The 14,946-nt window shown below is 29.3% G+C and overlaps 1 long non-coding RNA gene across 1 annotated transcript; it reads right to left on the bottom strand.

Annotated features, from left to right (window-relative positions):
- Positions 1-10,861: 10,861 nt before the first annotated feature.
- Positions 10,862-14,610, bottom strand: LOC135957454 (uncharacterized). Its single transcript, XR_010576405.1, has 2 exons — positions 14,287-14,610; positions 10,862-11,837 (listed from the first exon to the last, which is right to left on the bottom strand). It is a non-coding gene; the product is annotated as an uncharacterized LOC135957454 (long non-coding RNA).
- Between the last annotated feature and the right edge of the window lie 336 nt (positions 14,611-14,946).

The raw sequence follows: 14,946 nt of genomic DNA, 5'->3' as shown, positions 1-14,946 counted from the left end.
GGCTTATCTAGAATTCTGAATGAGTCTCTTTATTTTTACAAGAGCTATATACTAATTATGAAAATAAATCTTAACCCTTCTAACTTATTCTAACTTATTACAATTATATGGTTTTTTCTTTCGGTTCCATGGATAGTTTTACTTTATTTTACTTTATTTCATTTGGCCAATCAGAATGTATCAAGATCATTTAATATTACTCAAATATAAGTCACTCATAATTGAGTGCATTTTTATATGTGTCATACAGTGTCAAGTATGCATTGTATATTTGACACCACTCAATTATGTTCGATACTTCCATTCATTTATGATTGCCCAAATGTATGTGCATAGTGCACATGTGAGGTACACTACTATATGTGTGTATGGTAGACATGTGTGGTACACTACAATATAAATATAAAAGAAAATGATATATGTATACTATTTTAAATATTTACACTTACCTCCATTTTCTAATAACAAATATATATTTTTTTGCTTATTTGTTTCTCCTTCTTTATTTATTTGTTTACATTTCTTGTGTTTTGCAACTAACTTCACTATTAAACGCGCTGTCAAAATTGGATTTTCCAATTGCAAAGCGTTGCCATAGCGTTGCCGCCGCGTTATTTCGGTATGCTACATACAAATTGTATGGGCATGAGAATTTTTGACAACTAAAAAACGCTTGCCGCCCGTGTTTATAGACATATCTTATGATACGACGTGCTATCCTTCTCAGCCTTTGGTGTTCATTCACCGAACAACCATCAATCACTTCCAAACAACTTCTTTTAAGTATTCCATGAATTTTTTAATAGTCAAAAGTTATATTTACCTAACACTGTTTTTACATAAAAAAATAATGTTTGCCTACCTAGGAACTAGGGTACAGCTGAAACAAAAAGTCGACCTTTTGACATTTCGACTTTTTCAGTTTTTTATACCCTTCACCACGAGTGGCAAGGGTATATATAAGTTTGTCATTCCGTTTGTAATTTCTACATTTTTCATTTGCGACCCCATAAAGTATATATACTGTGGATCGTTATAGATAGCGGAGTCGATATAGCCATGTCCGTCTGTATGTTGAAATCAACTTTCCCCTAAATAACTTACAAACATGATTGATACATCAAAATCTCCAGAATTCTTCCGGCTCGGTTGCTATTTAAAATCGAGAAAATCGGTCCATAAATGGCCGAGATATAAGGAAAAAACTAAATAGACCATGTATTTTGTTAGTGTTTCATGAAATCATGTAGATATGTATGTATATAATAACATAAAAAGAAAACACAAGTTTAGTTGTGTGTTTATATGAAATATAAACACCCAACTAGAGAGAGTTGTTCATAATGTGTTCTCATATGAGCACAAACACACAACAACAACATTCTACAATGTGGAATGCAAGGCGAATTTATACAAGGTGGAGTCAGTCAAACAGCTGATAATTTTTTTTCGCTTTTTGGTTCTAACAACTGTCAAAGCTTGTTTTAATATTTAAATATCTACATATTCTAAGCTTATTAACAAAATATTTATTGTTTACATAAATAAGTAAAGCCCTCACTATTCAATTATCTACACTATATTAAGTTTTAATACTTATTTGTTAAATTTTTCATTTTGGTTTTTTGACATTTGTTAAGACCAATCGTTGTTTTTGTAGAACTGACACCACAGTTGTATGAATTCGCCTTGGTGGAATGGATGAAATGAGAATAACAAATCAAACACACGCATGCATAATTTGTATGTGGTTGAGTGTGTTTCGTTTATTTTCTTATTTTTGTTGTTGTTATTTTTTTTCAACATACAATTGTGCAAGACTTGTTTTGTTTAGTTGGTTAGTTTTGACCACAAAGTATACAGAGGTGTCAAATTTGACAGTTCAAAAACATTAAAATCAGCTTTTTTTGAAATTGTTTCGATAGAAAGAGAAAACAAATTTGCGGTTTAATACAGACAGTGCGTTAAAACAAACAACTATATAAATAAGCACAAAACCAAACTGGCTGAAATTGTTTCGAGCGAAAGAGACAAATATATATTTTTTGTCGTGTCGCCTCTGTATACTTTGTGGTTTTATGACTTTCTTCATGTTGTTTATAAATACATTTGTTTGTTGTTGTTTTTTTTTCAATACACAAACCTTCGGTAAGGTATACTTTGGTGGAGGGTATATAAGATTCGGCACAGCCGAATATAGCTCTGTTACTTGTTAAAAAGTCGACTTTTCTAACTTTCGACTTTTGGTAATTCATGAAAAGTTGACTTTTCGAACTTTCGACTTTTTAGTTAATCGACTTTCCGACTATTTTCAACTTTTTACAATTTTTTTAAAAAAATACCTGGTTTCTACATTTATAAATGCGCCTTTTGTAATGTTTAGCACAAGGTGCATTTAATAAGGTGCCATCGGCAGCACAGCTGATTATAGAAATAGTACGCACAAATGTCAAACTACATATATAAAAAATATTCGCCCGTACGCCCGTATGTCAAACTCTATATATAAAAAATAAGTGAATACGCCTGTATTTATTTCAATTCGCCACTGCTGTCACCTTGTTAAATACGCCTTGGTTTAGCAATAAAAATTAAATTTATCAAGGCGATAATAATTAGACGAATGTTGTAAGAATTTTATGTAGAAAAAATCTTCGATCGAACAATCGACTTATAGAACCTTACTAAGAACGTTTTTATGAATGAAAACAACAGTGTTACGAAAATTTTTTGAGGGATGTTAAGTTTTCCCTAATTATTTTGCAGCATCACAACAGCAAATTTTTCAAATTGAAATTCAATTTTTATTTATGAATATTTTTTAAAAAAATTTTACTGTTATTTAGATTTTTCTATTGAAAATGCGAAAATAAAAACAAAGATTTGTTATCAGAAATATAGCAATTCCCAATAAAGTTTTTAAAAATCACGAAAATTAAATTTTTAGTTTTTTGGCGATAATATCCATTACCAGGGTCGGGGTTTCATTACTATGAGATTTTTGGCCTAAAGTTGAATTTTACATAAAAAATTTCTTATAAATCTTAAAAATTTTGTAGATAACTTAAAAAGAAAAAAGGAATATTTTTTGGACTTTTGTCATGAGTTAAAACTCAATTTTTTTTTCATTTGACATATACATTCGTTGCTAGTCCTAAACTATAGGAGATAATTGACAGCTAATTGTACATAGATAGATAATTGTAGAGCTTTGTAGACGAGGAGATTCTATACGTGTAATTTTTTAAAATCGGAACACAAAGGAAGAAATAGGATCAGACCAAACGTTTAGAAGTTACAGATTTAATTTCCTCTTCGTTAATGGTTTATCCACTGGAATCTAGAAAAGACCTTCCAGCTAAGTTGCATAAAAAAGAAAGCAACAATAGATTCTACGTTGCTAAAAATATTATTAATTTAATGTAGTTATTACCTAAAGGTGAAAAGATTCAAGTTCCCAGTAACAGTTTATATTTTCATATTTTTTCTGTTAATATTCATATTTTCTGTATTGCCAGCCTACGACCGGGCGAAGGGGTGTATCGAACACCGGCTTCTCTAAAATCCCTTGTTTTGTATATCAACATTTTTTGGTTTGCAATGTTAATAAACAGTACTATATTATACATATTTATTTTTTATTTATTTGTAATTAGGGTTTTTAATTTCTCGACCTTTTTTGATTCCCGGGAATCGGGAAAATTTTTTCAACATTCCCGGGTACCCGGCTATTCCCGAAATATATAATGATGCTGTAAATTAGGAATATTATAGCCAAATTTCATATAAAAACTTAGTGTTATAATTATTAAATATCAGATCTTCGAATTAATTAATAAAATTTGAGCTTAATTCACTAAAATCTTAATCCGTAATTAAAAAAATGTCAGTCTTTCATTCCATAAATCCCTTCCTAATATTTAATTTTTTAGATTCATTTCCAAAGCCTTTGTTTAAACTGAATTAATTTTAAAGTTAATTAATAACAGAATTTATTCAAACTTTGAATGATTAAATTTTTGTTAATCAAATCATTTCCAAAATTAATTGAAAAAATTGTCTTAAATCTTTTTGTACTAGATTTTAATTGAAGAAAAATTTAATCATTTAATAAATTTTTGAAGCTATTTTGTTATGGATTTGAATAAGAAATTTAAAGAAATTAGAATAGGTTAGGTTAGGTTCCATGGGTAGCCAATCTTCAAGCAGCTCACTTGGGTCCATTCAAAACTGATCCCATTGTGATACCCAAGGGGTAAACATCTTGGTATTAATTATACGTCCGTTGTTTCCAGGCTAAACCAACCAGATTCTCTGATGAAAGAGTAGATTCGTCTAAGACTTATCCTTGATAGCTCATCTAGGCATGCCCCCGACCGGGTACATGGGGCATGCCTTATCCTCTTCCATGTGTCCTGATGGACAATTAATTGCATTTTATACCTGCTGCCAGGTGTTGAGATAACTGCCGCCCCATTGGAGAAACAGACGCAGACCACCAGCCGCCCAATATGGGAAACAGACGCTGGTGGATTTCGGACGGACATTAAAGAGTCCTTACGGACCAGCCGGACTATCCACCTTAACCACCCCTCTCAATGAGGGGAAAATGGTTCGATGGAAATAGCATCTGATAGCCGCCCCAGAGGAGAACAGACGCTATCAGACAAAGGGAGGGTAGTTCTTAGTATCATGCTCAAACGCGTGCCCTTCTGGAATGGGAGACCCTGCCAGAGACAGCCAACTCAAGTTAAACTGTCCCCTCCAGCATGGCCAACGCGAATCATCGCACTTAAGCCTCTACATCGCGTCAAGATGACTACCCATCGTAGAAATTAGAATGATTCAATAAGAAATAAATTCTATAAATAATGAATTCTCTTTTTAAAATTTCATACGAAAAATAATAACAGATAAATAATAATAAGCGGTATATTATTGCCATGATATAAGCAAAAAACTTTTCACTGTATTTGTTGAAAAAAACAGAGTTCTAATTTGTTTTCTATGTATTTTCGTCAGTTTTTAATTCCCGGGATTCCTGACTAAAAATCCCGGGAATCGGGTAGTGAAAAATTGGCAAAATTTCTGGTACACATTTCCCGGGATAAAAACCCTATTTGTAATATACAGTGGTCGACATAAGTCTACGACCACAATTTTTGCCACTTTATTAGAGAAAACCCGGTAAATAAGAAATAATAATGCAGTTTTGTTTGAAATCTATCTATCTATCTATGCACCAAAAAAATGTTGTTGCAATGTAAACTTGCAAAATTATTCATAAAAAACAATAAAGAAAACATTGACAAAAGTCTACATTCAATTTATTAAGTCTACAGTTCAAACAATATTCAGTAACTTTGAAAACACTGGTAGAGTTAAAAACAAGCTGCGAAGTGGTCGCCCAAAGAAACTACATCGTAGAGATGTAATCTTCATTTTAAAAGAAGTCAAAAAAACTCAAAAGTAAATACCACAAAATTGGCCAAAGAACTCGCAACAAGATCAGAAGTTATTGTTCATCCACGAACAATTCAAAGAACCTTACATAATAATGGTAATTAAAGCAGAACTCCGTAAATTAGCGAACGGATCGCAAACTTCGTTTGGAATTCGCCCAAAAGCACTTTGAAAAGGACATGGAATTATGGAAGCGAGTTTTGTTCACTGATGAGTTGAAGTATAACATATTTGGAAGTGATGGGAGAGATAAAGTATGGCGCAAAACAAATACAGCAATGTATGCGAAAAACTTACTCGCTACAGTTAAGCATGGTGTTGGCAGTGTGATGGTTTGGGGTACTGTCGCTGCTTCTGGAGTGGGAAAGTTAGTGTTTATTGAGGATAATACAGTTCAAACAATATACCAGTACAAATCCATTTTGGAACAAAATCTGAGAGCATCCGTTGATATTTTAACTCTTGGTTAAAGTTGGATTTTTCAGCAAGATAACGATCCAGTGGTCTCAAATTGTCAAAGATTGGCTACTCTACCATGCCCCATCACAATTGTACACACCACCTCAAAGCCCGGACTTAAATGTTATTGAGCACGTGTGGAAAATTCTACAACGGAAGATCCGAAAACAACTTATTACTTGTGCACCAATGTTAAAAGAGAACCTTCCAGAAGAATGGCAAAATATAACGTCCGCAGAACTGGCAAATTTAGTGGTGGCCCAACGAAATATTGAATTTAATGAAAATTTGTATTCGTTGAAAAATGTTTATTTAGTGTACAGATCGTATGCAAACTGTGTCTTTAATCTATTACGAAACTGTCTTAGGCGTATGACGTTTACGCCAACCACGATAAGGGTGATTATCTGATAAATTAAATCTTCTTAAGGATTTGGGTAGAATGTTCCAAATCCTTGTAGTTCGAACCTGAAATGATCTCTCATAAATTGAACTGTTAATTCGAGGATAAATTATTTGTGGATTCCTTAAAGATTTCGAAAAGTCAAAAAGTCTTACCAAGTACTCAGGGCTATCCGCTACAATAATCTTATAAAACTGCAAAAGTAGCCTAATCTCTATAAATCTACTAAATTTACACCCCAAAAAGTTAATTACATAATCAGAAACATGTGATCTAATTCTAAGATTATAAACAAATCGTATAATTCTATTGAATAGAAGATTATACCTACGCATCAAACAATTTTTTTTTATTTTTAGTTATATTACTAAAAATGCATTTGAAATAAAACTCCATCATTACTTTTACTTATTATGGTTTAGAAGTCCGCGAGTTACGAAAATAATGGTCGTATGTAGACTTTTGTTGGTCACTGTATATGTATATCATATAAAGCACTACACACAAAAAAATAATCGAGGCTATATTAACTAAGCTTGTATAGTTAATTTATTTTTATATGAAAATGAAAAACTAAGTTTTATTATCTATGCCAATAGGTAATTCAAACAATACACTTTACCTAAAAACTATGCTAATATAACTATTGGAATTAGTAACATCTTCGAATTTATTTGTACGAAGTTTTTTTGTTTATTTAATTGTCAATTGAAAATATTTTTGGTGCAAAAGGGTATGTATATGGGGCATGTCAAGTGAACCAACTTTTGAAATCGATGTCTTCCGATCGGGATGAAATTTGCACCAAGGTTAGCTCTATTGGATAGTACTCAGACACAATTTTTCAACAACATCGGTCGAGAACTCTCTGAGTTATAGGGGGTAAAATTTTGACAATTTGGTCAAACAGGGGTTTTTTCTTATCCATGTAACTTATTACCTATTGTTCTTAGCAAAATGTGTCCCAAATAGTATAGATAGCTATTTCTTCGATCTTTCGAAAAAAAATATTTAAAAAAAAAAATAAAAAATTTTTTTTCCGAAATCAAAAACTTTTTTGACTTTTTTTTAAAATGGGTCCTTTTTTTTTTTTTTTTTTTTTCTTAAAATAAAGTTTAGATATTTTCCTTGAACACCTACTTGGTCGCTTAGTGGGATGCGAGTGGGATATCTATCAAAATAAATATTTTGTAACTCAAAACATAAAATTTTTGACTTTTTTTGCAAAATCAAAAACTTTGTTGACTTTTTTTTTTTTCAAAATGAACCCTTTTTTAATCTTTTTTTTTAGGTCAAACAAAAGCTTAGATATTATCCTTGAAGGCCCTTTTGGTCGCTTAGTGGGATGCGAGTGGGATATCTATCAAAATAAATATTTTTTAACTCAAGACTTACAATTTTTGACTTTTTTTTTGCAAATACGATTTTTTTCCAAATGGGCCCTTTTTTTAAAATTTTTTTTGTAGTCAAAAGAAAGCTTAGGTCCATTCCTTTAAGATATTTTTAGTCCCTTAGTGGGATGCGAGTGGGATATCTATCAAAATAAATATTTTGTAACGCAAGACATACAATTTTTTAATTTTTTTTTGCAAAATCAAAATTTTTTTCCAATATGGGCCCTTTTTTAATTTTTTTTTTTGCTCAAAAGAAAGCCTAGGTCCATTCCTTTAAGATATTTTTAGTCCCTTAGTGGGATGCGAGTGGGATATCTATCAAAATAAATATTTTGTAACAATTTTTTAATTTTTTTTTTGCAAAATCGAAATTTTTTTCCAATATGGGACTTTTTTTAAAAAATTTTTTTTGCTCAAAAGAAAGCTTAGGTCTTTTCCTTTAAGACCTATTTTGTCACTTAGGAAGATGTGAGTAGGATATCTATTAAAATAAAAATGTTGTAACTCAAGACATTCAATTATTGACTTTTTTTTTGCAAATTCGAATTTTTTTTCAAAATGGGCCCTTTTTTAAAAATTTTTTTTTAGTCAAAAGAAAGCTTAGGTCCATTCCTTTAAGATATTTTAGGTCCCTTAGTGGGATACGAGTGGGATATCTATCAAAATAAATATTTTGTAACTCAAGATATACAATTTTTGATTTTTTGGCAAAATCAAAAACTTTTTTGACTTTTTTTTAAAATGGGCCCTTTTTGTAATTTTTTTTTTTGCTATAAAGAAAGCTTAGGCCTATTCCTTTAAGATGGTTTTGATCGCTTAGTGGGATGCGAGTGGGATATATATCAAAATAAATGTTTTGTAACTCAAGACATACAATTTTTGTGTTAAAACATTTATTTTGATAGATATCCCACTCGCATCCCACTAAGGGACTAAAAATATCTTAAAGGAATGGACCTAAGCTTTCTTTTGACTACAAAAAAAATTTAAAAAAAGGGCCCATTTGGAAAAAAAATCGTATTTGCAAAAAAAAAAGTCAAAAATTGTAAGTCTTGAGTTAAAAAATATTTATTTTGATAGATATCCCACTCGCATCCCACTAAGCGACCAAAAGGGTCTTCAAGGATAATATCTAAGCTTTTGTTTGACCTAAAAAAAAAGATTAAAAAAGGGTTCATTTTGAAAAAAAAAAGTCAACAAAGTTTTTGATTTTGCAAAAAAAGTCAAAAATTTTATGTTTTGAGTTACAAAATATTTATTTTGATAGATATCCCACTCGCATCCCACTAAGCGACCAAGTAGGTGTTCAAGGAAAATATCTAAACTTTATTTTAAGAAAAAAAAAAAAAAAAAAAAAGGACCCATTTTAAAAAAAAAGTCAAAAAAGTTTTTGATTTCGGAAAAAAAATATTAAAAATTTTTTATTTTTTTTTTTTAATATTTTTTTTCGAAAGATCGAAGAAATAGCTATCTATACTATTTGGGACACATTTTGCTAAGAACAATAGGTAATAAGTTACATGGATAAGAAAAAACCCCTGTTTGACCAAATTGTCAAAATTTTACCCCCTATAACTCAGAGAGTTCTCGACCGATGTTGTTGAAAAATTGTGTCTGAGTTACTATCCAATAGAGCTAACCTTGGTGCAAATTTCATCCCGATCGGAAGACATCGATTTCAAAAGTTGGTTCACTTGACATGAAATGCCCCATATATTAAATTAACTTTAAAAATATGAAAATTTAAATAAATTATATTTTTAGCAATATAATCATAAACTCAAATAAATTTACAAACGCGAGATCCTACGAAACTTTTGGTGAAACAAGTCCCCAAAAGAAATCAAAATTGCACAATACCACCACAGACATCGTCTTCGGACAATGAAAGAGATTATTTTCAAAACTCAAAAAATCAAGCAGCCCACAACAAGCTCAACTCCCGACAAATCTACCTACATGGAAAGTTATCTCCCAGAAGCACCAGTATTGAAATGTTTCAATATTTTATTTAACTGTTCTGTTAATGGTGTTTAGTTAATAATTTGGTATTATTAAGGGCCATTATTACAACTTGCCTTTATAGTTAAAGGTAACTTTAAGCAATATAAAAAGGTACCCTTAAAGTTAACTTTAACTATAAAGGCAAGTTGAAATAATGGCCCTAAGAATAATAAGAATTTGAATGTTAGTATGTGGAATGTCCATCTCTATCTCAGATTGCAGGTTTCAATCAAAAATAGTGATACTATAACAATTGGTTCTTAAGTTTATTATTAATAAAACAAAACCTTTAAATCTGACTAGTACTGGAACAGATCAAAAGATAAAGATGGACAGACATTCCACATAGTAACATTTACATTCATAAGGTTAGATATTAATTGTTTCCAAAATCAATTTTATTTGGAAAACATTACTCCATTAAGTTTTCATTTTATCAATAAATAAAGATAAATTAAATAAAAAATCAATTTCATTGTCATTAGTAGTAATAGCATAGAAAAAATAGTTAATTTAACTAAACAGATATTTTATTACATAGATAATTTACCAAAAATAAAAGTATAAATTAGCTTTGCTATCATTTGTAATTTGTAAAGTTTATAAGAAAGTTTAACAAAAATTTTTGTTGATTTCCTTGTTCGAAAAATCAACAAAAATTTTTGTTAAACTTTCTTATAAACTTTACAAATTTTAGGCATATTTACTAAATAACTTTGTAAATGCCATTCTACCCTTGCTCTTAGATAAATTTATACTATATTTTTAGGCAATATAACCTATAGAATTTTTTGTGTGTATTCAATGATACCCATAATGATCAGATAATTTTTTAAATATATGAGAAATTTACTATTATATATCATTACCTTAATATAGAAAGCCCCGTGTATTTTTGTTAGCCCCGATTTTTGTTTTTTTCGATAAATGGTCCGCTCATATATCATATTTAGCCAGAAATCTCGATTTTTTTAAACTTTTTTTGCTTATAATTAGGAGAGAAAATTAATAAATTGCAAGCTCTTCATTTATAGCAAACAATTTTAAACTTGAAAATGTAGGACAGAGTTTAATATGTTGAGATAAGATAACAAAAATTTCGTGTTTGAGTACTACAAACAAATTAAAAAAAATTCCATTTTCAATTTATTTAAGCATTACAAATTTGCATATACATACTTTATTAATGGTTTAGATATACAATATGTTTATGAGTGATAAATAGTCCCGAATAAATTTAAATAAGCTTAAATCTATGCCATTAAAAATGTCCAAATTAGCTTTATTTTTTTCGTTAAAGTGTATGTACATTATATGTGAAAATGTGTGACCTTTAAATAGTGTACTATTTAAACTTTCTAAATCCCTTAAATAGTTTTTAAAAAATATATTTAAGCTAGAATAAAATTGCTGGTTTTTGAGACACTTCTCATAGAGACGCATTCCAAGCTTTGAGCTAGATACCAACAATATTGATGGAATAAAGAATTTAGTAACAGATTTGGCAGAGTTTTCAATTTTATTACATATAATATCTCCTAAAACGGTACACTTATCGAAATAAATACTAATAGGAGGTTCACAAAAAGCGTATCCCAAAATTTCGAAGCCAACATTCGTTATAATTCTATCTATGGCATTTTCTATATCTGAACAAGGAAGAACAAAAATGCGCTCCATTATAGCATACATTTTTTTCCTGTTTACATTGAGAATTTCAACATTATGAGAAAATATATGATTATCAATACTATACTTTGTACATTTTTTGACACAGCTTAATATGTTATCTAAAATGATACCATATTTTATAATTGTTGGTTGTTTTAATATGTATGTTGTTAGAGTAATAAAATTTGTAGTATTCAGTGAGTTATTATATATAATTTGTAATGGATTTTCATTCAAGGGTTGTACAAATCGATCTCCATATATAAATAAGCTTTCAAAAAATAAAACGAACATTTTCATTAAGTTTTCCATCTCATTCCACTTATATTCGAACACAAAATGTGTTGATAAGTTATGCACGATTTTGCTATTTATTTTAAATGTCCCATCATCAGATGAAAATGTATCAAAAAGTATATGTTTGATATCTGAATCCATAGCATCTAGAAATAAAAAAAAATGTTTTATTAATCGCTATTGTTTTGTTTCGAAGATAAAAAAATCATATATTTGCTGATATTGGTAGAGATTTTGCAATTATTGAAGTTATCAATAAAAATTAGTACCAAAATATACTAAATGTGATATTAATCTTATCTGTTCCATTTTTCCACCACAAACAACTCTTTTTCTTTAGTAGTCCCTTTCACTTTTATTATATTTTTTGTTTTTTTTTTAATTTTCTATTACAGTAGTTTTGACTTACCTTCCTTTCACTTAAGACAATTTTGCATATAAGTGCACAAAACTTGTGTTTTGTATATTTATTTATCAAACTCCATACAAATTCGTTAATTTGAGTGCATTGTTCATACCTGCACATTTAAGATAAGTGCATAATAATTTTGGAAGCTATAACTGGTTTTCATGAAAAAAATTTCATATAGCTGCGTAATATAAAATTAAATCAAAACAAAATAAGAAAAATACGATTTTGAATAATAAATTGTGTTGTAAACTTTTTAATAATTTTAAAAGTAGCTAAAATACCAAATTTGTCGTTATTTTTAAAGGGAAACATCACAAAACTTCATGTAAATTATTTGCCGTTAGCTGCTTTTTTGGGCAGTAAACTTAAATGCACTTACCAGCATCAATGAGCAGGTAAGTTAACTGATGATAACTGCACTTTTAACTTACCTTCGCAAAATATCGTGTAAAGTTGGTTGTGCAGGTAAGTCAAAATTACTGTACTACGTTTTTACGTAGCCTATTCGCAAATAAAAATTATTTGTAATTAACGGAACAAATCAAGATTCCCGTAACAGTTTATATTTTTATAATTTTTTTCTGTTAATATTCACATTTTCTGTATTGCCGGCCTTCGGCCGGGACTTTTAACTCTGGGGTGTATCGAACACCAGCTTCGCTAAAATCACTTTTTCTGTATATCAAAATATTCTGAAGTACTGTCATATAAAATCAAAACGGAATTTTTGGTTCACAATATTAATATTATATACAGTGAATGTCACTTAAAATCGTACACCATCGTAGTCAAATTTTATTCATTAGTTTTAGAAAGTTGATGTTTTGGAAATATTTTAAAATGCTATTTTTATATTGTGTGTGCTATTACCTATCAGAAAATTGGGTATAATTTTAATTGCCCTTATCCACAAATAAAAAAATTGGGTAAGACTGTCAATGCCCAGAATATCAACGCTTCATTTAAAATCGTAAAAGCACTAAATATATAGCAAATGATACCCTACAAAGTATTAAGGCCCAACTAAATGCTATTTTTATATTGTGTGTGCTATTACCTATCAGAAAATTGGGTATAATTTTAATTGCCCTTATCCACAAATAAAAAAATTGGGTAAGACTGTCAATGCCCAGAATATCAACGCTTCATTTAAAATCATAAAAGCACTAAATATATAGCAAATGATACCCTACAAAGTATTAAGGCCCAACTATAATATGCATACACTAGCTTAAGTCAGCTTAAGCAAATGTTCGAATACATATAAAACGTATGTGACAAACTATAATGTACTTAAGAGAGTTTCGTCAAGTTTCGTCGAATTGTATTTGCTTAAGCAAAGTGCGAAGCTGGTCGCACATTCCGTACGCAATCAGCTGTTTATTTATTTTATACAAAGAAAATAAAGAAATAAATGAAAAGGATGAAGAAAATTTATATATTTTGATAAAATAATAAGAAATACGTATTTTTTTAATTGCAAGTTGCACATAAATGTTCAAATGGGGCTAAATAGTTTTGAATGCACGTAAGTACATTATAGCCACCAAAAAGTTTCTTTGAATTTCCTTAATCATTTGACAGACTTTTCGTTCGGTTTTGACATTACCTTAAGCTAGCTTATGCATATTACAGTTGGGCCTTTAGGATTATTTAATATTAACATTTTTTTTAATTTTTAAAGTTTTAATTATAATTTAATATAATTGTACGAATTTAAGTGAAATACGAATTTTGTGATGTTCTTTAATTTTCATCAATATTTTTTTAACGAATTGAGGTTTTGTTAACTTTTTTGTTGAAATACATATTTTTTGTTCCAATTAATAAAAATGACTTAATTTTTTATATAATCACCTATTATTGCCCTTATAATTTCATATTTAAAAAAAAAATGTTTTACGATTTTGAGTGACACTCACTGTATCAAATTAAAGGTATTGTGAAGCACTATTCAATGATACCCATAACGATCAGTTTGTTTTCCAAATATATGAGAAATTTACTATTATATGTATTTACTTTAAAATTTAAAGTTTAAATTCATATAACTCTTAAACTAAGAGAGAGCAGGCAAAAATATTAACGTTTTTGTGCTTCTAATTATGAGAGCTATCAACACCAAAGAAAGTATAAAAATGCAAGCTGTTTCGCTGATCTTGATTTATACCTAATTAACTCACTGTTTATATGTCACATTGGTTACGGAAAATTATTGTTTTTATGAGATGCCGGATGGTAAAATTTAATTATTATAGCTCTTTTATTGAACAAAATATGATACATTTTTTATTTTTTTTAAATGTAAAAATTAAATAATCAAAAATTCTTGCATGTCTTGCAATCCAATTAACCTAGCCAAGGCGAATTCATACAAGGTGGTGGCAGTTCTACAAAAACAACAATTGGTCTTAACAAATGTCAAAAAACTAAAATGAAAAATTATACAAATAAGTATTAAAACTTAATATAGTGTAGACAATTGAATAATGAGGGCTTTACTTATTTATGTAAAAAATAAATATTTTGTTAATAAGCATAGAATATGTAGATATTTAAATATAAAAAAAGCTTTGACAATTGTTAGAACCAAAAAGCGAAAAAAAAGTTATCAACTGTTTGGCTGACTCCACCTTGTATAAATTCGCCTTGAAGATAGCGTTTACACATGCAAGTTAGGGTTCTATAAATTCGATTGTTCAACAATGGACTTTTTCCTGAAAAATGTCGAAATCGACTTTTTGGTCGGAAAAAAGTCGATCAATTGATTATGTTATCTCAAAAGTCGATAAGAGTCGAATAGACGATAACAGTCGAATATTTAGATTGTTACACAAATATTT

The sequence above is a fragment of the Calliphora vicina genome, chromosome 4 (genome assembly GCF_958450345.1).
Source record: "Calliphora vicina chromosome 4, idCalVici1.1, whole genome shotgun sequence".
Lineage (NCBI taxonomy): Eukaryota > Metazoa > Arthropoda > Insecta > Diptera > Calliphoridae > Calliphora > Calliphora vicina.
This window is presented reverse-complemented; position numbering and strand designations above follow the sequence as displayed.